Here is a 23,602-nt window from a genome sequence, read left to right on the forward strand (position 1 = left end):
GTTTGACTGGGTGACATAACAATGGCTTTCTAGTCCCATTACTATAGGAAAAACACAGTGGTCGAAAAATGGCTGTGTTTCATGTAGCTGTGGGACCGTCTTTTGAGGTTCGTTCGTTGTGAAAAGTTTTTTATTTGATTTAATGATGTAACTTGGAGCGTCTGTAATAACAGTATCATTGACGATAAGTGGGATGACTTTGATTATTTGGCAATCCCCATTGGTTTTAGGTATTTCCAAAATGTAAAGCAGTGTGTCATTCCTACTGGCTACTTTTGGTTTCACGTAGTTCAAGGCGTCTTCTGGGAAATCAGTTGTAATACCTTGTTCGTTCAGAATTGATTCGATCAGAAAAATTTCTTTAAGTGTTAGTAACTTACTGCTTGGCAAGGATACTCGTGATCTCAGTATAGTGTCTTCGATCTCTTCGAGGATATTGTTGGTTGCATCCAGGGATAGTAATAATGTGATTGCATCCATCTCTTTCAGTAGTATGGTGTTGAGTGAAGTATGATGATCGATTAGTTGATTGATGTTGTTCGTTATTGCTGTAATTCTCTCGTTAATTACGTGGTTCACTTTGAGTTGCTCATTTGATTGGTCGATTAGGTCATTTAGGCTGCTATTGATGAGGCGCAAGTCTTCCGCGTCGGGGCTTCCTGCAATCCATTTCCAGGCTGTTCCAATGCTGTCCCATCGTTTCTGTCTTCTACTTTTAATAGGTTTCAGTTGAATTAGGCTATCTGCTATCTGTTTGCTTTTACGTATGATTAGATCTGATATGGGTGAAGTTCTATCTATTCTTCTTGAAATTTCTAAAAATGTATTAGCGTTTTCTTCGAGTATAGTTAAATTTATTGGGTGAACATTTTTTATAATGCCGGTTTGTATGTAACAGTGTTTTAGATGTAATAGTAGTATTGGATCCTGATTTAGGTTTTTGATTTCTAGATGTTGGCAATGATTCTGTAGAAACAGACAAAATAAAAATGATAGAATTAACTTATACATGGATGGTCGTTTTTGATTCTCTTTATTTTGTTCTTGTGTCGTTTGACCTTTCTACTGTTTTCAAACGTTTTTTCAGTGATTTGGTGAGCTTTGGTTTGGACTGCTCTGGGATCTAATTTTTTTCTTAGATTAGGTTTTACAAATACTTCCTGTCCTTCAATAATGTTGGGTGGATCTTCTTTTTTGTTATTGTTTTTTGTCTGTTTGTTTCTTGATTTCTCTATGTTTATTTTTGTTTTCGTGAAAATTTCGTTAGCTGTACTAGAAATTTCCTGGGGGTTTACTACATTCCTTTGGTTGAACAAGATTTCGTTCGGTGTATATTCTGTTGCAGAATGTACGCTGGAATTATATAATGAGATAGAAAGTGCAATTAGTGTTGGTGTGTTCATATCTCTAAATTTATGTTTATTTGTATTGTAAATTTCTATAATGGTTGAATGTGTCTTTTCAACTCGCCCATTGCTTTCTGAGGATGAGGCGTAGGTAAGAGATGTTCCTAGGTTATTCAAAAAGTTTTTTAGTTGAATGGATCTGAAAGTTGTTTCATGATCCGTTACGATTTGTAAAGGTGTACCGAAATTACTAAATAAATTTGAAAGTGCGTTTTTTACATCAATAAGGTTTTTGGTTTCAATTGGAATCATTTGCGCGAATTTGGAGAAAGAATCAACCATTGATAGAAAATTAAAGGAATTTATAGAAAAAATGTCCATATGAACTCTCTCCATTGGCTTTTCGGTCGATGGTCTCGGAGATAATTTGATATTATATGGCCTCCTTTCGTATTTATGGGTATTGCAGATTACACATGCGTTGATTGCTGCCTTGATCTTGTTGTGCATCTTTGGGAAGAAGTATGCTCGTTTAAGTTGATTTTCCATCTCCGTTATTCCGCGGTGTGCTCGTTCATGCTCTTTTGTGATTAGTAGATTCTGCCTTTCTTCGATTCTGACGTCTTCGACTTGATATTGGGTTATTACGAAGTATCCTGATTTGCTAAAATGATTCTTGTAAGATAGTTGGATAAGATTAATTAGATTTTCTGGAGCTAAAATTGCGGTTTGCTTCCCGTTATGGTATTTTTTATGAATTCTGTAATTGAGTTTTCGTCGTAGTCATTCATGCTTATTGTTATTCGTCTATAATTTGGGAATGGTGATTCTGATGCTTCTATGTCGAGTCTTGACTGTCGGAATATTAATTGGTTTCTATAGTAATTGATCGGTCTTTCAGTTGATTTAATAAAATAATCGTCCGAATCGTCAGCTGAATGTACTGTTTCCAGGTCTTCGGTGTCTGATCTTGTTGTCTCTGGGTTCTGTTGGTTCATCTGTCCTTCTGATTCAATGGTTAGATTTTCTGTGTGAGCATTTATTTCAGCAATATCTGTTTGTTTATTTATGTGTTGAGAGCTTAAATCGTCGGTGGTATTTGTGTCCATTTCGAACGTGTTCTCAGTTTTCCTGCTTAGAGCGTCTGCAACGACGTTCGCTTTTCCTTGTTTATATTCTACTGTATATTGGTAATTTTCGAGTTCTAGTCTCCAATGTAATATTCTGTTATTCTTCATGGATGTTTTTATGAAGGTAAGTGGCTTATGATCCGTAAATAATTTGAATTGATTACCAAATAAATAGGGTTTGTATTTGCGTATAGCCCATATTATTGCAAGAGCTTCTTTCTCTATTGTTGAATAGTTAGTTTCAGCCTTGTTGAGTGTTCTACTCGCGAATGCAATGGGTCGTTCTACTTTGTTTTGTACTTGTGATAGGACTGCACCCACAGCGTAATCACTAGCATCTGTAGTTAATATAAAGGGAAGATCAAAATCTGGATATGCCAGGATTTGATCTGAGGCTATCGTTTGTTTGAGTTTTGAGAATGATTCAGCATAGTCAGAGTCTTTTGTATTTACGGTCTGGTCTTTCTTTAGATATTTTGTCATCGGTTTCGTGATTTTTGAGTAATCTCTAATGAAACGTCGGTAGTATCCCGATAGTCCAAGAAACTGTCTAATTTGTTTTTCGTTTTTTGGCAAAGGCCAGTCTAAAATTTGTTGAACTTTGTCTGGGTTTGGTCGTATTCCGTCTGGTGTGATTATATGTCCAAGGAAATTTGTTTCTCTACGTAGGAACTCACATTTATCGAGTTGAATTTTGAGGTTGAATTTAACAAGTCGTTGGAGTATTTTGGAAATGTTTTCTAGGTGGTTTTCTAGACTGTGTCCGATGATAATAATATCATCGAGGTAAACATAGCAAATAGAGCCAATAAAGTCGGAAAGGATGTTATTCATTGCCCGTTGAAACGTGGCAGGAGCGTTTTTTAGCCCAAATGGCATCCTCGTAAACTCGAAGTGCCCTTGGCTAGTAGAAAAAGCTGTTTTTGCCTGATGTTTAGGATCCATTTCGATCTGATGGAATCCTGATTTTAGGTCTAACGTGGTGAAATATTGGGATTTGCCTAGATTATCGAGAATATCTTCGATTTCTGGCATCGGGAATTTGTCATTGATTGTTTTATCGTTTAATTTTCTGTAGTCAATGACTACTCTGATTTTTCGTTTGCCCGAAGCATCCATCTTCTTCGGTACGACCCAAATTGGTGAGGAATATGGGCTTGTTGAAGGTGTGATTATTCCGCTTTGTAACATTTCTCGAATTTGAGATTCGACATCTTGTTTAAAATGATGTGGGTACCGGTATGTTTTTGTATAAACTGGGTCTTCGTCTTTCGTTAGTATTTTATGCTTCATCGCAGTCGTAGAAGTAAGTTTTTCGTCGTTTTTAAGTAAGACTTGATGATTATCAATTATTGTTTCGATAAGTTTGTTTTTTTCGTAGTTTGATAAATGTTGTGTCCGTATTAATTTGTCTATAATGTCTTTATCGGGTGTATCTTTCGAAGTAGTGGGGATCGGACAAAGTGTTTCAAAGTTGTTCACTGTTAACTTCAATTTTGGTACGACAAGCGGTTCTTTATTTTTAGAAAGTATTTTTATAGTGGTTTTATTGTTTCGAGTCGAATATAATCCCGGTTGAAGTAGCGTATTTTCAGAGAAATTTTGGTATCTTGGAACAAACCAATCGCCGTCTCTGTCAGTTTCGACTGTGACTGTATGATAGTAATATTTATTTGAGGGGATATATTTCTTAAAACGAATCTTGATTCCGTTAATGCAGATTGTACCGGTTTTATAATCTATAAACGTATTCGTTTTGGACATAAATTCAGAGCCTATGATTCCATCAAAGAACTCATGGAATGTTAATATGAAGTAAGTTTGTGCTGGTATGTTTGGACCTAAGAGTTTGAGTTTACATTTTTTGTCTATAGTATGTGTTCCAAAAATGTTTTTTCTTTTTGTTGTGTTGGTATTTTTTACTGTTGGTATTATTCCTTCCCTGATAATGTTTTTGTTTGCGCCTGTGTCGATAAGCAGGCGTATTTTCTTGCTGCTAGAGATATCTTCGATTAAAAGATAGGGTAGAAAATTTTGGTTTTTTTTCTATGTTTCGTTTGTTTCCGAAACAGTTCCGTAAAAATTTGAATTTCCTTCATTAATATCTTCTTCGTCGGATGAATCGTTACCCTTTGATTCCATTTCCGTATTGTTGATCAATTTTTTGTTCAATGTTAATCTACTTCTCAAGGATGGGTCAACATCCATTGGTGTGCCGTAGTTTTGTTTGGTCTGAAATTGTTTTGAATTTTCACCTTCGTTTTTCGGTGAAAATGTGGGTTTTTGAATGTTTGGTGGTCCTCCTTTGAAGGGACCTTCAAATTTGTGTGGTGTTTTTGTTGGTTTTTGGTGTTTTTCACCAAGGCTGTTTGCCACTATTTCTTGGGATTTAAATTTGCGTAGGAATGCATACGCATCCTCTATGTCTTTGGGTCGAGCTGCTTGAGCGTGACCGAAGTATGGACCTTTTAGCCCAGATATGAAAGCGGCGAGGCCGTCCTCGTCAATAAAAATGTTGATAGCGTTCCAATTATTTTTGTAAACTTCTTTCTGCTTGGCGAGAGTTTTTATATTTTGTATTAACTCTTTACTCCTTTGATAATATTTGTGGATGCTCATGCCATCCGTCATTTTATGTTGCCACAATTGGCACTTATATGTCGACAACTCCTGACGATCGCCTAAAGCATTTGTCAAGATGTCTTTAATCGCATCGAACTCCTTAGGATTCCCTGCTAAACAGAGAATATCCTTAGCCCTTCCTTCGATTTTATTTGTTATGGCTGTTACGTACATTTTAAAGAGTTGATCGTTCACTCTTCCTTTGAATATTTCTAACGTTTCTTCAGCAGTGGTTAACCATGCCGTCAATTGCTTTCTGTTCCCATCAAATGTAGGGAGGGATTTTATCGGATCTGGTATACGGAAAAAATCTTCCACTCTGTATTGGATTTGATTTGAATTTCATGTTGAATTTGCACATTTGGTGCTTGTTCGTGTGTTACGACTTGTTCAGTTTGTTGGTTTAGTAGCTGTAAAGTATTTTCCTGTTGTTGCTGTCGCTCGCTAATGAGTGCCATCTGTTGATTAATAGCACGAAGTTGTGCGGCAATTTCCTCCATTTCTTTAGTTTCAGTTATTATTAAGCCTGATAGGTCAGGTATTTGTTTATTGTCCTTTAAGGGCACGTGGGAAAAATCACCTGAAGTATCCGAATCGACACTTTCTTCTGTCTCGGATAGATCAGTATTTTGGATAGCAAATTTCAATTGCTTCCGTGCCTTTTTAAGTGCTGTACTATTAGTCACTTTAGGCATAAAGACGATTGTTCAGCGGTACTTGGCTGTCGTCGCGGCGTTTAGCTTTGTGCGAACGAAACCTGATGCGCACCTGTTGTTCGAATCGTTTTGTTTGTGGGGAGGTGAGAATTAACGTCTACTTGGAGCGCGTCGTTCTCAAGAGGGGGGAATGTGCAAAAAATTTGCTTATTCGCTTCTGCTTCTGGCTCGTTGAGCGGGAGGCAAAAGTGATTAAAAAAAATTGCACTCTGATCGGTCTATCTGGTAGTGCCGAATCAGTATTTTTGTAAATTATCACTTTTAACTAAGGATAGTATAAGCGGATAATTCACTTACGTGGGTCCTGGGTTCCAGTCTGGTAAGTTGATGTGCCGGGGGGTCCTCGAATCTAGCAACGGATCTAATCCTTTAGCTGCTGACGCTTCCTGCGGGTACCACTTTAGTGAGGTTTTTTATTTCTTCACTGTTCCACTGTTTTTTACACTATCACTTCCTAACTGTCACCGACTGCTACAGCGCCAATTACGTTTACAATCACGGTTTAATCGAAAAAAAACATTTATTTCACTCTTTATCACTACAAGGTTGTACACATAATGACCTAGCTATTCGAAGGTGAGATCTTAAATAACCTAAATCTGCTGATGAGACATTTCGGATTCGATGGTGGCGTCTATGGACTTTGATCGGGTGGCGTGGTTCATGGTTGTTGATGATGTTGCGTTTTCCTATTGTGAGCAGAATGCTGACTTATGCGTTCTGTGCTGGTGTTGATGTCACGTGGCTTGCTCCATCACGTAATTATATATATAATCATCACGTAAAAATATATATATATATATATTTTTTTTTTCTTGAAACCTTTTTTTACATAATATATCGCGATATCTGAGATGCTTTTTTTAGTTTTTGAAATATGATTTTTTAAAGTTAACCGATGGTTCGAATAAAACAAATTTCCACCCTTTTCTCACTACAAAAATTAATAATTTTTGAAATACTGGACGATTCAGATGGTCGACATATCAAATTGAAGCTTATGATTTAGTTTTCATTGAAAAAATATTACTCTTGCAAAAATTAGGATTCTTGTTCCTGTAATCAGTAATTGAATTAGTTTTTCATAGCTTTCCAAGTTGAAGATAAATGAGGCTATATTGTTTTTATAGTTTTTCAGGAAAGTTGAGGATTTTTTACATAATATATCTCGATACCAGAGATGTATTTTTTTCGTTTTTGAGTTATTATTTTGCAAATTTAACATAATTTAAGTCTTCGTTCAATATTCCCATGTGACTAGAGTAGACCTATGCGATTAGAATTCAATTTTAACCGAAGTGTGATAGTTTTTCAAAGAAGGCTAGCTCATTGGTTTCAATTTAAATCTAAATCGGTCAAATGTTATGATTTTTTGAAAAAAGCAATTTTTTGATAAAAGGGGAAAAAGGATTTTTTGGACCACCGGTTAACTTTGAAAAATCATATCTTAAAACCAAAAAAAAGCATCCATGAAAGCAACAAAAAACGACCACAATCAATAATTACGAAATTTAAATCCATTGTTTCTGCAAGTTCAATATTCTGAAAGGCTAGTTCCTCGGCTTCAATTTGATATGTCGATTGTCTAAAACGGTTCAGTAGTTCAAAAGTTATGATTAAAAAAAAAAGTCATTTTTGGGAAAAAGTGGGAAAAAATTGTTTTCGAACCACCCTTAAATGGAAATGGGCACCCTAACGAAAAAAAGAAAAAAATACGGGTACGATAAAGAACAAAACCACAACTTTTCATGGAAGTCTAAGAACCACTATATCGGTTTGACATGGAATGGCTGCATAGAAGGCTTGCCGGCGCGATTCTGACACACTAACAATATTTTGCTGTTTTTTGTTTGTTCCATAGAGTTGTGAGTTACAGGGTGTTAACAATGGAAATCAACTAAGAGAACAAAGAGAGAAAATTCGTTAAATTCTACAATTTTTCTTCTATGAACGCGAAAATGCAAGCCAGGTCGCTGAAATTGTGAATGGTGTTAATGGTACCGATACTGTAACAGGAAAATACGTGTAATTTATGTTTTTGATTTCATTTTTTTTTAATTCTTAATATTTTTTTCGCAATACACTAAATTCAGATCTCTACAGTCAACAAATGGACGGTTTGAATTTAGAGATTGACCAGAAACGTCCACAATTGACCAACGGAGGCGGTGTTGTGTTCCATCAGGACAATGCTAGGCCACACAACTCCCGGAGCTTGATTGGGATATTTCGAGTTTTTCTCCAATAAGGACCAAGACTTCTATAAGAGAGGCATTATGCAGCTTCTTTTATAATGGCAACAAATTTTCCAGCAAAACGGTGCATTTTTGACTCAAATCGGACAATCTGAACCTTATTAAAAATAGTTTTGAATTTCACCCAAAAATAATGGATTACTTTTTCCCCAATCTAATATATTTGTTTGTGTTTTGTCCAGTTAAAAGTAATCAATAATAGTCATTGATTTTCATGATATTCCGGCAATTGGAAAATTGACATTGAACATTAACGAAAACACACATGAAATTCGACCTATAAAATGTAGAAATAAAAAGTAAAAATGTCACTTTTTGACTCATAATAATGAAACAGAAACTTTAATCAGATTGTAACTGAACACATCGTAATATTCCATAAATATTTTCTTCACCAATGTGCCGGAAGTTCTCCCACAAAAAGTCAAGAGCACAGTTTTTTAAATTTCAATATCAAAAACTTCTTTTAATCATAAATATAGAAATCTCTCTATATTTCCAATTTGTGAACTCGAGTTCTCCGTTCCACTAGATCCCGTCTCTAAAGTCTTTTCAGGAGCGTGATGTTGTAATGTTTGTCATAGCCGCTGCTTGGGCGTAGTGAAAATTTAACGATCCGCCCGTTGCCACGTATTTCCATGTATACCATCAAATTTGAATCAGAAATTTCCCTCTAAAGGCAATCGAACCAGCCAGCTCGTCTTTGGGTGGTGCGGATGGAAATCCTTCCACGAATGCGTAGTTTTGCGGCAATTCTCTTTAATGACATGCTGTTTTACGACCCTCCGAAGACGTCGTTCCGTCTTCGTAAAGTTCACACCCTCGTACGCATTATTCTACAGCGAGTGTTTCCTACGCGAAGGAGCCAAGAAAAGCACAGTTCCTCACCAATGGATTGTTGTGCTGAACAATATCACAAAATGCCCCATTGAGAGCGACGTTCCAAATCAACGGACGCAGTGCCCATCCAAACCGTTCGGAACGTACTGAACACGACAATAAGCTTGCGTTGGTTCAGGACAACGATGAACCGAACATAAGAAAAAACATCACTTTCGTGAGAACGAGAGAAGAATTTATCTCACACCGCTGAGTGCAAGCGGGATACGTTCACAGATGTTTGGTAACTCACGAGCGAGCGACGGGATGTTCGGAGCGATGTTCCAGTATCTTCAACAAAAAGAGATATGTATTGTGTGCCATTGAGATGCAGGGAATGAGCATTAAATTTGTTTCATTACTCAATTTGTCGTTACTCGAACCACACTCCGACGCAACATTTGCATAATTAACAAAACAGATGGGCGTACATGCATGACACCGGTTTGCTCAATGTGCTCAGATGATTGATGCTACGTGTAATGGAGGGTAACATTCGTTTTTCATTTGTTTCCGGAAATGTAGGAAGTAGTTGCTTTCTTGACGTGGGACTACGTCTAACCGGATTTTTGGGGGGGGGGTTTTGGATAAAATGAAAACCTAAACACAGAACATGGAGGTGAAAAAGAAAGATTTCGAATGCTTATAACTCGTGAAATATCACAGTGAATAAAATGTCATTTTCCATTAGAGAAACAATTGAACAACTGTGAAATGTTAAGCGTTATCTAAACGCCCTACCTACCACATTTTGATTGGTGCGATTTACGGTTTCCACAACACAGACTTCAAAACAAATGTACCTGGGGGAATCCGCTTTGCAAATACATGCAAGTTTCCATCGAAATGTGTTTCCTAACACAGCCGTCAAAACGAAGGTGCCTTGCATTACATGGTGTTAGTTTAAATATTTTACTTATACAGCAAATATGTTGAATTCAATTGAATTCGAAAATTGATTCATTCAAACAATAATTTAATCAATGCAAACAGATGATTACTAAGCCAACGGTAGTCCTACGTCAACCTTGCGGTTATATCATAGATATAACCCACCCAATTTATTTGTACCCTCGACACGTGGCTGTCACAGGTCAGTTTTATGTTGGAGTACTTGATTGAATCCGTCGTAACAATTGTGTTCTTCATAATGACAATGTACCTGCGTAGTTTTGGTCAAGTTCAACGTGAAACTACATTAGCATTTGCAGTCGCTCTTTTTTCTTGGTTGGGGATGTTCTTGCGATAATACATATATCCTTATAAGTAGAGGACACTATAATGTCAGAAGACAAAAGCACTGATTACAGGTCGGACTCGATTATATATAATCGCAATTTCATTCTCAACGTTAATTTTCGAATCGAATACATAATCGAATCACAAAAAAGCTATTCTTCTAATAATGTTTGACATTCATACATTAATGAAAAAATTGTTTTCTTGACATACGATTATGTATAGGATTTGAAAATAATTGTTGCAAAAAAATGGTCGACTATATATAATCGAGTCCGATCTGTATATATATGTAGCAAATAATCTCCCCAAACATCCTTCTTGACTATGGTTGCAAAATATATCCAAATACTAGCTGACCCGGCGAACTTCGTTCCGCCCAAAATTATTGTTTTAAAATTTATTCTTTAGAATAATTTCTTAAACTTTTTCTCATCAAAACATTGATTTATGGCAGAATACAACAAATACAACAAAATAAAGACGGTTCAAAAAGGACCTTTCCTTCTTCGGATTCGGATTTTAATTTATATAGATAGGAATGCGTTATTCCGCCTAAACATCCATTTCCACCTTCAAACAAAGATCAATCTCGTTAACGCAAACGTCGAATGGACTAACAACGCTTATCATGATGTAATTTTCGAACATATGGGGAATCAATTTACCAAATTTTCCGAACTTTCTTCAGAGTTTTCCGAAAATTTTCCGATTTTTCTACCCGATGTACTGATCTACGGGCCAAGACAAATACAACAAAATAAAGACGACTCAAATCTGACCATTGAGTAATTCCAAATGAAATCGACAAATGACAAAACATGAGTATTTTTGATTCGAATGAAAGTGTGTATTCCGTTTGGGTTAGAGGAAATATGAGTTTTCCACAGCAATTGGGAATTTTTTGACTCAAGCGTAACTTTTGAATAGAGCGTATCGATTTGAGTAAGAGAAATCTTTGATAATTTATATCTCTGAAAATATGAGTCGTATCGAAATAGTGTGTTAGAAAGAGTTATAGAGTATTGTTGGCTTAATTTGAAAAAAATATACACCGAAAAGAGAAATTAGTACTCTTTTTTTTATTTACAAAATAAAATTTTAATTTGCGATATCAAAAAATATGTATTTTTTTATATTTTTTTCAATTTTTCATATAAAATAGAAGTCATGTAAGGGGGTCTCCGTAGCCACATTGGTTACGCGTTCGCTCAGTAAGCGATCGATCGTGAGTTCAAAACTCAGGGCCCTCATTGACCATCTTTGTGTTGTTACAGATTAGCTACGTCCATGCAACAATCATCAGCGATGGAGATCGATCCACAGTCGAAATAAGATCGATTCATCCATACAACTGCTCTGCCCTGCAGACACATCGGGCTACTGTTCTATAAATAACTCAACAATGATCAATCAACTGTCTCCGCTGTCCGGTGGTCCAACTGGATAATGGAAGAACAGAAAGAATAACTCTTACGCCTAAATGGCTACTGTGTGAATGTACCATATGTAATGGTATAGAAGGAATACTGGCGAATGGCAACTGTGTTAAAACATTATAGATATGATAACCATGTGACATATACACGATTAAAATTCGACTCTGTTACATCTAAAATGCTAATGAGCCTTAAATAAATAAATGGGATAAAAAAAAGAAGTCATGTAGAAAATTTAAAAAATGGGCCCGAGATAGTAAAACTATTTTTGACGAAATTTGTGGAACATCGAATTTTGGCTTGTTGGCTTAATTTGAAAAAAATATACACTGAGCAGAAAAATTAGTATTCTTTTTTTTACTTACAAAATAAAAAAAACAAAAATCCGGAGTTTCGAAAATTCCTGAAAATTCGATGTTTCACAAAGTTCGTCAAAAATAGTTTTACCATCTTGGGCTCATTTTTTAAATTTTCTTAATAACTTATATTTTGTATGATAAAATTAAAAACAATATATAAAAAAATACATATTTTTTGATATCGCAAATTAAAATTTTATATTGCAAGTTGAATTTTTATTTTGTAAATAAAAAAAAGAGTACTAATTTTTTTTCTCAGTGTACATTTTTTTCATATTCAACCATCAATACTCTATAACTCTTTCTATGACACTATTTCGGTACGACTCATAGTTTTTGAGATATAAATTATCAAAGATTTCTCTTACTCAAATCGATGACCCTTTTCAAAAGTTACGCTTGAGTCAAAAAATTCCCAATTGCTGTCAAAAACTCATATTTCCTCCAACCCAAATGGAATACACACTTTCATTGGAATCAAAAATACAAGTTTTTAAAATCTGCATTTTTAGGACGATTTCATTTGGAATTGCTTGAAAATCCATTTCCACTTTTAAACAAAGTTCAATTTCAATAGCGCAAACATCGAATGGACTGACAACGCTTATCATGATGTAATTTTAATACATAGGGGAAATCAATGTTTTGAATTTCCCGACTTCCCTTCAGAGTTTTCCGAAAATTTTCCGATTTTTCCATAACATTGATCTACGGGCAGAGACGAATGCATTCAAATAAAGATGGCTCAAATCGGACGATTCCTTCATCGGGTTTCGCGCTTAGCAACACATTTGGCCTTACATTTTTATTTATATAGACTGGAATTGATCCCATTCATTCCGCACCGCGAGTGACGTGAGATGGCAAAGTTGTTGGCTTTATTCTGGAAGCCACCTTACTTTCTAGCTCCTATTTGATACCCGAGTCGATAACATATAGAATACAGGAATAGAGAAGATTGTTTCTTCTAGAGATTGTTTCTTCTAGGTAACACGAAACAAGGTCACTAATTCTATCACTAATTTAATTTACACGTATACTAGTTCGATTGGTACAGATATAGTTTCCGTTGAAGTGGGCAAATTTAGTCCTTGACAGCACAAAACAGAAACCAAAATGGATGACACAAGTCTTTTTCGGCCAACATTTCTCTTCTGGATCGTCAAAATCAGGGATTCTCAAAGTGGTCGATATCGACCCCTTGGGGTCTGTGGGGGTATTTTGTATGAATAAGATAAATATATTTTTCAAAGGATATTTGGCTATGGGGGTCGATGATATCACTTTATTCTGGAAAAGGAAGAAACATTAAAAAATTAAAAAGTCACAGAAGGGTTGTGTCTTAGACACGACCGCATAGTTGACGTAGGATTCCGTTAGGCTATCTGTTGATTTTGGATATGTTTGAAGAAATCAACTCTGATTTGGTGGCCCTGAAAAACGCCGTTTTCTTTGGTTGTTGGGTATTGTTTTTTCACTCCACCAGTGTTTACAACCGAGTGATGATGACAGAATGATGGTAATTACTCGTTAGATGGTGCGTATCAGATAGAAGATACCGAAGTGGAACGAGATATGATGAAAACCGCCCTTTGTGACCCTAGACGAGATGCCTCCTTTGTTATGTATGAATGAAATAAAGAAAAAACTCATCTATGTTATGTAAGATAATTATCAATACCGAACACAATTATCAATTTTTCTCATCAGTAAAAACATGAGAAAACATATTTGAAATGGAAAAAGGTAATTTTCTTTTATTTTTTTCACTTTCTGAGTGTTTATTCAACCCAATGAGAATTTTAATTGGAACAACAACACATAATACTATATGTAGAGCATATGAGAAATCACTTTTTTGAATATTTATTCACTTTTCCAACTTTTCTCACCGTATGAACTTTCCTTGGGTGAAAATGAACACAACAAAATAGACAGTTTAAACCGAACGACTCATTCTCGAGCAGGGACACATCTTTATTTTTATTTATGAAAATTGAAATAAACCGTCTCATATATCTAGTCATTTTTAACACAACTGCAACCATATACAATTTTACACTTACACTTGTGCTAAATATTTCACAATACTCGGCGGTCATTGCTATGAAATTTCAAAAAGCAACCAAAATCAAAGTTCCAAATTTTAATTAAATTTGCTAGAATTAATCGTATCACTCACCCTACTTGCATTATACAAATGCCATCGACTTGCATTTATTTGCAATGCCGATTTCCCCCGAGCACCTTGGTTTTGATGTCTCTGTTAGGGAACACATTTCGGTAGGAATAAAAGTTCCCCCTACTTTCATGTATTTGCAATGCCGATTTCCTCAGGCAGATTGGTTTTGATGTCTTTGTTAGGGAACCGTCTCATGTGTTGTCAATTTCGACCAATCAGAAGTGGATATTTCCGTTAGGACAGGGGTTGAGATTTTTAAATTGTTTGATGGTTAGTTCATGACATATATTTATTTATTCAATATACAATTTTTTTATGGAGTGCCGAAATCGATTGACGCAAAAATTTCATCAATCCATCATGAAATGATTGAGCAATAAGCGTTTAATTGGACAATTTTTATGTTGTGCTCGATTTCCGTTTTTCAATTTGTACCCCAATATGTTCCCGAAAGACGTAATCCTACGTCAAAAATTGAATCGTCTGCCAGAGCAGTGCTGACTGAAAATTGTCGTTCAAGGGATTATAGAATGTAAATCATTAATGATACATTAGGTGAATGGCTGTAGTGATCGGTGTTTCGTGAAGTATTGATTAAACAATTGCTGATGCATTCTTGTTCGAAAGGTTAATTTCACACTAAGAAAACTTTTGCTATATTTGTTTGGTTCATACAGTTTTGAGTGCTAAAACTGTCAACGAAGAGAATCTGTTTGGTACATTATATAGTCTCTCATTGATAATGGTGTAAATGAAAGGTAGGCGGCTGAAAACAGGAATGGTGTTTATGGTCCCGATACTATAACAGACAATTATGTGCGATTCTTGTTTCGTTGATTCGGTTCAGATACTTTAGATGTTAAAAAACGACATTTCAACACTGCTTGCTTAGGAACATTGCACGAAAACCCATTCATCGGTGACTGACATCGAGCTTTCCGTTCAGGTTGCGTCCTTCACCGGTGACTGACAGTATAAAATATGATGATAAAGGTAGAAATTTATTGACTTTTTTTCGCAGAAATTTTACTGCTTTCGAACAGAAATACCTTCTTACGATAAGCAACGATAGCCCTAATATGTTCAAAAATTTCCATCCAGTGAATTCTACTTTTCCAGTATTGCGCTTCGCATTGCTGTAATACGATATCAACGCGTGGCCTGACGGGAAAGTCGCTATAAAACCGCGTGGCACTCAACGTGTTAAAGGCGTCGTCTTTCCATCTCTTATAGCTTCTGAAATAAAACAAATTTTGGCATGGAGACTTCTTCCTGAATAACTGATGTTTTACTCGTAACATTTTTGTGAGTAAATTCTTGTTCATGACATGTTTCTCGATAGAAAAATGTTTTCAAAGAAATTTGTTATGCTGTATTTTAGAGGGTTCTTTGATGACCACAGACTTCAAATACAGTAGAACCTCAGTTATCCGCGAGCGGATGATCCGCGGAAGCGAGCATTATAGTATTTTCATAAGCCTTCCAAAGATTTGTCAGTGAGTGGTAGGCTCTTGCTTTTTTGTACCGGTCATGGCTTTCACATTATCTGATCGCTAGTGTAGACGACTACAAATACAGATAGTTTAATGATTTCTGTATTGATAAAACATTGTTTTTATGCTGATATATCGTTTCTAGTGTCTGCACTTCATTTTTAGTCTTTTAATACATTATCCGTGATTTCGTATTCCGCAGTAACCTTGAAACCCAATTCAGCGGATAATCTGGCTTCTACTGTACCTTTTTTGTTATACCATTATTTACGTGTTCGAAATTCGTGTACATATTATAGTCCGTATCATCGTCGGGTTCCGATTGAGACCAATGCACAATGGTCCAGGAGATGTATTTTATTGGAAATTTGCATTTAGAGCTCGACAGTTAGTCTCTAGACAATTTTAAACAACTTTGTAGAAAAAAGCTTTTTTCTATCTTTTAATATAATTTTTTTTTCTTTTTTTCTAAGTTGCATTAGGGTTACCATGAAAAAACGGTTTTTTTTGCTTTAACTTTTATATTTCAAATTCTACATCAAAATTGTCTTCGTACGACTTTTAGAGATTATCAATTCCAACATTTTGCGATACAGAACTTGTCAATATCTTAAGCCTACATTAAGTTATTGATGTTTATTACCCAAAAACTCATGAATTCAATTTTAATTCACTCGAACACAAAAAAAACATAGTTTTGAAAATTACATATTATATAGAGTAAAATTTGTTCTTCCAAATTCCGTCAACAAACATTTTTATGTTTGCCCCAGAAAGAATGACAAACAAATGAAAAGAGCGTGTTTTTTGGGAAAAAAAACAAGTTCTGCATCGCAAAATGTTTTTATTAGTGAGTTCTAAAAGTCTTTCGAAGACAGTTTGTATATAGAATTTGACATATAAAAGTCTGAGCAAAAAAAAACAGTTTTTTTCATGGTGACCCTAACGTAACATAGAAAAAAGGCGCTATATCGGTTATTTCAAGAGATAGAAAAAAAACTTTATTCTACAAAGATGTCTCAAATAACTAGGACTACAACATTGTCGAACTATGTTTACCTCTATCTATAAAGATAGGAAAGTTAGATTTTTTATTTCATCGACAATTTTGGTGACCTTATTTTTAATAACATAAAAATGAGCGCTCTATCGTATGTAACAACTTTGTCGAAGACAGTTTTTGTCTAGAGAATAACTGTCAAGATCTAAATGTTAACTCTCCTGCCAATTTTGAATAAGTAGTTCTAACAAACAACGAGAGTGTTCTTCATTCATCGGAAAACCATGATACTTCCTCGCCGACATACGTTTGACAAAACATTCCTCTTCTCCGGGCGAAGATTGTAACCCACAACACAAGTTGTAAGGTATAAAAAAGTTGTATCGATTCTTGAAAAAGTGCAAAAAAGTTCCGGGTTTTCCAGGCGACAGTCTAGACGTCCCAGATTGATGTTCAGACTGCAACTTTGAACGAATGCTGAAAAATAATTTTTAATTAGGCGTCGTGCACAAATTACGTAACGCGGGTGGGGGAGGGGGGTCGAGGTTGTGTTACTTTCTGTGCATTAGAGATAGAAAATTGTGTTACGTAGGGGGGGAGGGGGTCCATAATCCAGATTTTTAGCGTTACGTAATTTGTGCACGACGCTTTAGTCAATTAGATGTAACCCTGCATTTTTTTTTAAATTTTACTCAAAGTTACAACACTACTAGAAGCAACTTAATAAATGTATAGTTAATTTCAATAATTTAAAGTCATGTTTATTCATGTATATTCCAATAATTTGTAACATTCAACTTTTTTAAATTTTGATCTAATGATGGTTCGACAATCTTTTTCTTCCAATCCCGATTCTTGCTCGAAAATAAAAATCGTTTGAAAACAGGAATATCATTAATATGATGTTAATCCTGATGTCCTTCGACGAGTCTCCATGTATTGCGAACTCAATGGAGTGACATAATAATCAGTTCCCTCCGGGCATAGTTTCCGAGCTAACGGGAACATATGACCACTGCTTCGCATGTCCTGCTTCCAAACAAATAGTCTATTGATTGGATTCTATAACCACATTTATGACGCAGTACAAATCGCTTATCCTGGCCTCTGCTGACATCCCAATTACATGTCCGTCTCGCAGCGCATATCCTCGGGCCATCTGCCAGGGTGTTTGTCGGGTGACCCTGTGTCGTCACTTCCTACGTGATCGAAGCGAAGCGTGTCAAACGTTTTACGCTTGTGCGTTCCAGCTTTTGCGTGTTTGTGTCTTCACATTCGTTATGATAACGATATGAGCAGCGAGAAGAATGGTTGAATTAGTTTTTATTGCCTCGTAATATTTTATAGTGATTTCTATCGCAACCGGAAGACAACCACGTGCGGCGATATGGGTCGGTAGGACACAAGTAGCATCTATGGTCTTTTGTGAAGAAAATTGCATAATTTATAGCAGTTAAAGACGAAACACTAATAAAAGGATGGAACGCTTCCGAGCTGGTGAGGAGATTTTGCACTATTACCGAACCAGTCCTAGAGGAAAGTCAAAATGGCTCATTTTTTTGTTTTGTTTTATGGATGTTACAGTAGATGGGTTTATAGAGTTTATCGGCTTTTGGAGAACGGAAAACACACACGACAGGATTATAGGGATGGGAATGCATCGTAGCCGTAAATCATGATAGTTTTCTACAGTCGGAATGCATAGAATGGTTGTAAACGATGAAAAATATACGAATTTGTAGATTCCGCGTTCAAGCAACGCGTTCTTGTGGTTTATTTAATTGTCTGATTATTCTTTTTCGTCTGCACCTTGAAAAAAAAATTAAATAGGTTTATGTCAATGAAATCTTTTATTTTCTCTTGAAACTCCACTGTCATCAAGTCATATAATATTGAACAGTTAAAACTGTTAACACCTGTTGTCCATACGACAAACCAAGCTTGCCGTAGTCGCCCGTAATGTTCGCATGATGAGTGATGCTCTCAGTAGCTGATAATGGTTCATTCACTTTCATCTTCATCTTAAAAATCATATATTAATCATTGCAGACGAAATGCATCCAATGTTGATAATATCATTGGATATTTCCAATCCTCTGGTTATCCGTTGAAGCAATTTATAAATGCCTAGCGCTGCGTCCGTAATCAAGCTTAGGTACAAACAAAAGGTATAAAAGTCGAAAAAATAAAGCCACTGATGAGCAATCAGGCCTCAGGCACCAGCGACTGTGCTTAATTCTCATCGGCTTAGCGTTAAATTTTTGATTGGCTAGAAATCAATAGAACCATTCCGAAGTGTTGATACCATTCTGCCATCGCAATCCTCTCCTCCTTCAGCAGGAGCGCACCTTTTTGATATGATCGACACGAATTGCAAAATTGATTTCCCCCCTCTGGATTTCGCAGGTATACCGCTTGTCTAACGAGGAGGATACGCACCCTTGGCGGTGGTAAGGCTGGTTTCCGTTACAGATGGGCGGAAGGAATCTAAAAAAGTGGAAAAATAAGGCACGTAGATGTAAATAAAATAAATTGCTTCGACTTTTATCACTTGGCACAAATCTTTCGTCCCGGCATATTCAGGGAAGCCCTCAAATTCGTTCCTCGTATCTGCGTGGGAAGGACGTTGTGGTGCCATATTTTTTTCGGTCGGGGAACCTGGACTACCTGTTGAAAAGGGATGTGAAGCTCACCATCTGGCCATGAGTGGAGAGGAATTTTACTTGCTGGTTTACTGTTGAGAGGCAAACCTTCCGTGTGACGACACCCATGGTATTTTTCGCGGTGCGAATAATTTATTACCGTTCGGGATGTTACCCGTATTAGAGCGGAGTATCCAGATATGAATTTATGCGTATTGTGTTTTAGTGTGAGGCAGCAGTAAACTGAATGCTCATATACTCGTGAAGAAAACCCTTGAAAGGTGTGCAATGGAGAAATTATGAGTTATGATAACGAGCAAAATGCGACAAACAGCAATTTTCTCACGTATAGGCGTTGAAATAGAGTCAATCTGAAAGGTTCATATCTGATCGTCGCGTTATACCGGCACGTGTACTATGTTAATGGGGTCCTTATATCGTGATGTATTCATACCCTCAGACAAATCGTGTCTAGACAAATATTTTCGTAAATTTTTCATTGTATATTACGACGACTCTATATATATATAAATAGATTTCTATCTGTCTGTATGTCTGATTCTTATGGACTCGGAAACTATTGAAACGATCAACAAAAGAGAAAATTCGGAAAATTAAATTCCCATATGTTCTACAATTACATAGTGGCAAGTTCTGTTAGTCCATTTGATGTTTGCGCTAGCGAAATTGATTTTTGTTCGAAACTGGAAAAGGATTTTAATGTGATGAAACGCACTCCTATATCTTCTTCTATCTATACCAAAAAAGGATCGCCGAATGTGTTTATAAGAACAGAACTCGAGGAAGGAATTGTCCGATTTAGGGCTGTTTTTATTCTATCATATTTTCTGTATAAAACATTTATTCCATGTAACGGAGAAACAATTTATTTGCAAGTGGTTGAAAAATCTTGAACGAGAATTTGTCTGAAAATAATCTGATATTATAATGAGTTTTGTTAGAAATACTAGGAATTTTATAGTAAAAAGTAAATTCAATGGGGAAGAATAGAAGATCAATCAATGAACAGATTTGCGATTGAACCCATGAACTTGCTCATAGTAAGAAAACGTGAATGTCGCAGTCACAGTGTGAACATCCACACTCCTCCAAAGGATGGAAATGTTCCTGAGCGCCATGAACCGGAAATAAACCTACTGTCGGCAATTGCTCTCGAAAAAGAGCATTCATCTGTTGCCATTTGCTGCTGCGATAAGACCGGTAAGGTTCTTGTGTACAGTGCACAACCGAAAAAAATAAACCCTGCCGATTGCATTCGTACTCAACCACAGTAACACCGAGATGAAGAATAGAAGGTGGGAAGATTCACGGGTTTTGGTTATGATTTCGAACGCTAGCATTGTTTAAGGAAAAAAAAACTAGTTGGTTCATTTAATCTGATTATTTTTACTTTTAATACCAATACTTTTCTATGTTGTGGACTATTAAAAGAAAAGTAATACACATAAACAAAATCTGTGACGACACAGATTTAAAAATCTTCCCACCTTACATTTTCCATCTCGCAGTAACACCACCACGCAACAGCGGTAGATATTAGGGCGACGTTTCAGTATGAAGAGATATGCATAAGCGCACATTACACAGATTCAGTAGGGTCGGGTTTTGCACTAACTGGCCAACTCGATCAAACTGTCTGCCGATAAAAAGTATGCAATCTGCGGGGGCTCTTACGTGACGGCACAACGGTCGGAAACGAGAATTGAGAACTTCTGAAGCATATTGTTGTTACGTCAAAAAGTAGCAGGAGGGTTGTGTTCGAAACAGGGCCGCATAGATGACGTGGGATTACGTTAGACTATTTGCTTTACACTGATTTTGGATATATTAGAAAAATGACATTATCAAAACTTTTCATAATTTTGTGGCCCTGAGAGGGACCAGTTAGTTTGAATATCAAAAAAAATGAAAGCTCAAATCGAACGACCCATTCTCAATGCACAAAGAAATATTTGTGGCGATTGATTTTAATATATAAATATCGAAATAAATTGTTTTAGCTTTGAAGCTATTTTCAGCAATATGCTACCAGATAGTATTACATTTACACTTAGACTAGACGTTTTGCAAATTTCAATTAGGCTAACCACGCCTACTATGCAGAGATGAACTAGAGAATAGTATCTGAAACAGTATCAGGCAAACGTTGTTCTGCCAAATAAATTATTTCTAGTGAATATTTTGGGTGTTGAATAAAACACACTAATGTATTGTAAGTGTGTTTGAATATTTTAACGATCTTTAAAATAAATCGAATGTGACCGATAAAAAAACGAATTAAATGATTTGAACGAAAGGTTATATGATGTTTCTTGGTGTATTTCATTAACGTAACAGACATGTTTGATCTTTTAAAAGTTAAACGTCAACTGAAAAAAGTAATATAAGTTTGTCGTAAAGTAGAAAAAATGAAATATAGAAAATCAATATTTATTGCTGTCTCCTTGTTAGAAAATACGTGCATGTGATTTTCAACATGGCTTACTTTATAACAGCTTGGTCTCGTTCATAAATTGGAAAACAGCGATACGCCAGCTAACTTCAATGGAGCTGATTAATCGGCCTGTTTGGAATCGCGTTATTTTATCGTTGTCATTCAATCGAGGAGTATTCACATCGGTAATCTAAGTTTGAAACATAGCCATATTGCTTCCTTTATTCATGGATGTTTTTATTACTCTTCACCGATTTGTAGAACTCAATATTCATATATGCATATGAGTGATCGGATTTTACAATTCGATCGAAATCGACTTTTACACTCTTAAATTCGTTCGCCTTGTCGCGAAACAATGGTCAAAATAAGTCATCCGTATTTGTGGTTCAATTTACTCTCTATCTGATCGGCATAATTCCGGAAATAATTCTAAATTGTTGAAATTTGAATGAAAATTATTATTCGATTTCGTTTGGATGCTAAATTCGGTCGTATGAACGGTGTGTGTCAACGATGAATTCTAGATTATTGTTTTTTCTACGCATTAAATTTCTCGTGTCACCGTGCTATCATGATTCCAGCAGCGCTTGTGCTTTGGATCTACACACGTGCTCTCCAGCTTATGTTTTATCAGCGTTGATAGCAATAGCGTGATTGTCACTTTGTAATCCGAGCAAATGTGATTTGAAGAATTTCGATAACTCATTGTGCTCATTCAAAAAGGCTTTTATAAGTTCTCGAGTTATGTAGAAATTTGTGTTTCGTTTGTATGGCAGCCTTTCCTAAGAGAGAGGGGAAGAGTGTCGTGCCACCATAGAAACGTTTATCGACCCCTAAAGCATCTATATATCAAGTTTGATTCCATTTGCTCGATTAGTTCTCGAGTTATTCAGCGCACAACCCCCCGTCACTGTAGAGAGGGGGAGGATTGTCAAACCACTTAAGAAACGTTTCTTGTGTCCTAAAACCTACACATGCCAAATTTGGTTCTGTTTGCTTGATAAGTTCTTGAGTTATGCGGACATTTATGATTCATTTACATGGTTAGACACTCATCTCCCAAAAGAGAGGGGGAGGAGTGTCTAACCACCGCAAAAACATTTATTGCACCCTAAAACCTCCCCATGCTAAATTTGGTTTCATTTGCTTGATTAATTCTCGAGATGTGCAGAAATTTGTGTTTCATTTCATGCATAGCAGCCCTCCTCAGAAAGGTGGAAGGAGTGTTGATCCACCTTAGAAATGTTTCTTGTCCCCTAAAATCTCCACATGCAAAATTTGGTTCCGTTTGCTTGATCAGTTCTTGAATTATGCTGAAATGTTACGGGGCAAGTTAAATAAAACCGTTTTAAAATTCTTATTGAATATTCATGGACGAAAGCTATCAATATAACATTAATTTGCCTCAGATCGGCAATTCGAAAGCATTCGCGAAATGGTCTCTAAAATTCTAAAGGGTGTGTCACATCAAATTGCATCACGGAAAAAACGCTGTAGAAATTTAATTTTCAGGAATTATATCTTCAGCTTTCGCTTATAATCAGATAAGAGTGTATAGATCACGTTGGCCATGCTTCACTGTCAATTTTTCGTAAATTTTGAAAAATGTCGTCGAACGAAAAAGAGCGTCGTGAATTAATCCTGTGCACTGTGCTTCGAGAATCCGGAGTTGTCACATCGGGACATCGGTAAGATGCTGGGAATCGTCCAATCCACGGTCAGCAGAGTACTAAAACGATACTTCGAGAACCTAACCATCGACCGGAAGGTGAAGAACGGCAAAAATGGATGCTCCGTCAGTGAAAAAGATCACAAGCGCGTAGTTAAGCAGTTTAGACGTGA

Source organism: Toxorhynchites rutilus, chromosome 3 (assembly GCF_029784135.1).
Source record: "Toxorhynchites rutilus septentrionalis strain SRP chromosome 3, ASM2978413v1, whole genome shotgun sequence".
Taxonomy (NCBI): domain Eukaryota; kingdom Metazoa; phylum Arthropoda; class Insecta; order Diptera; family Culicidae; genus Toxorhynchites; species Toxorhynchites rutilus.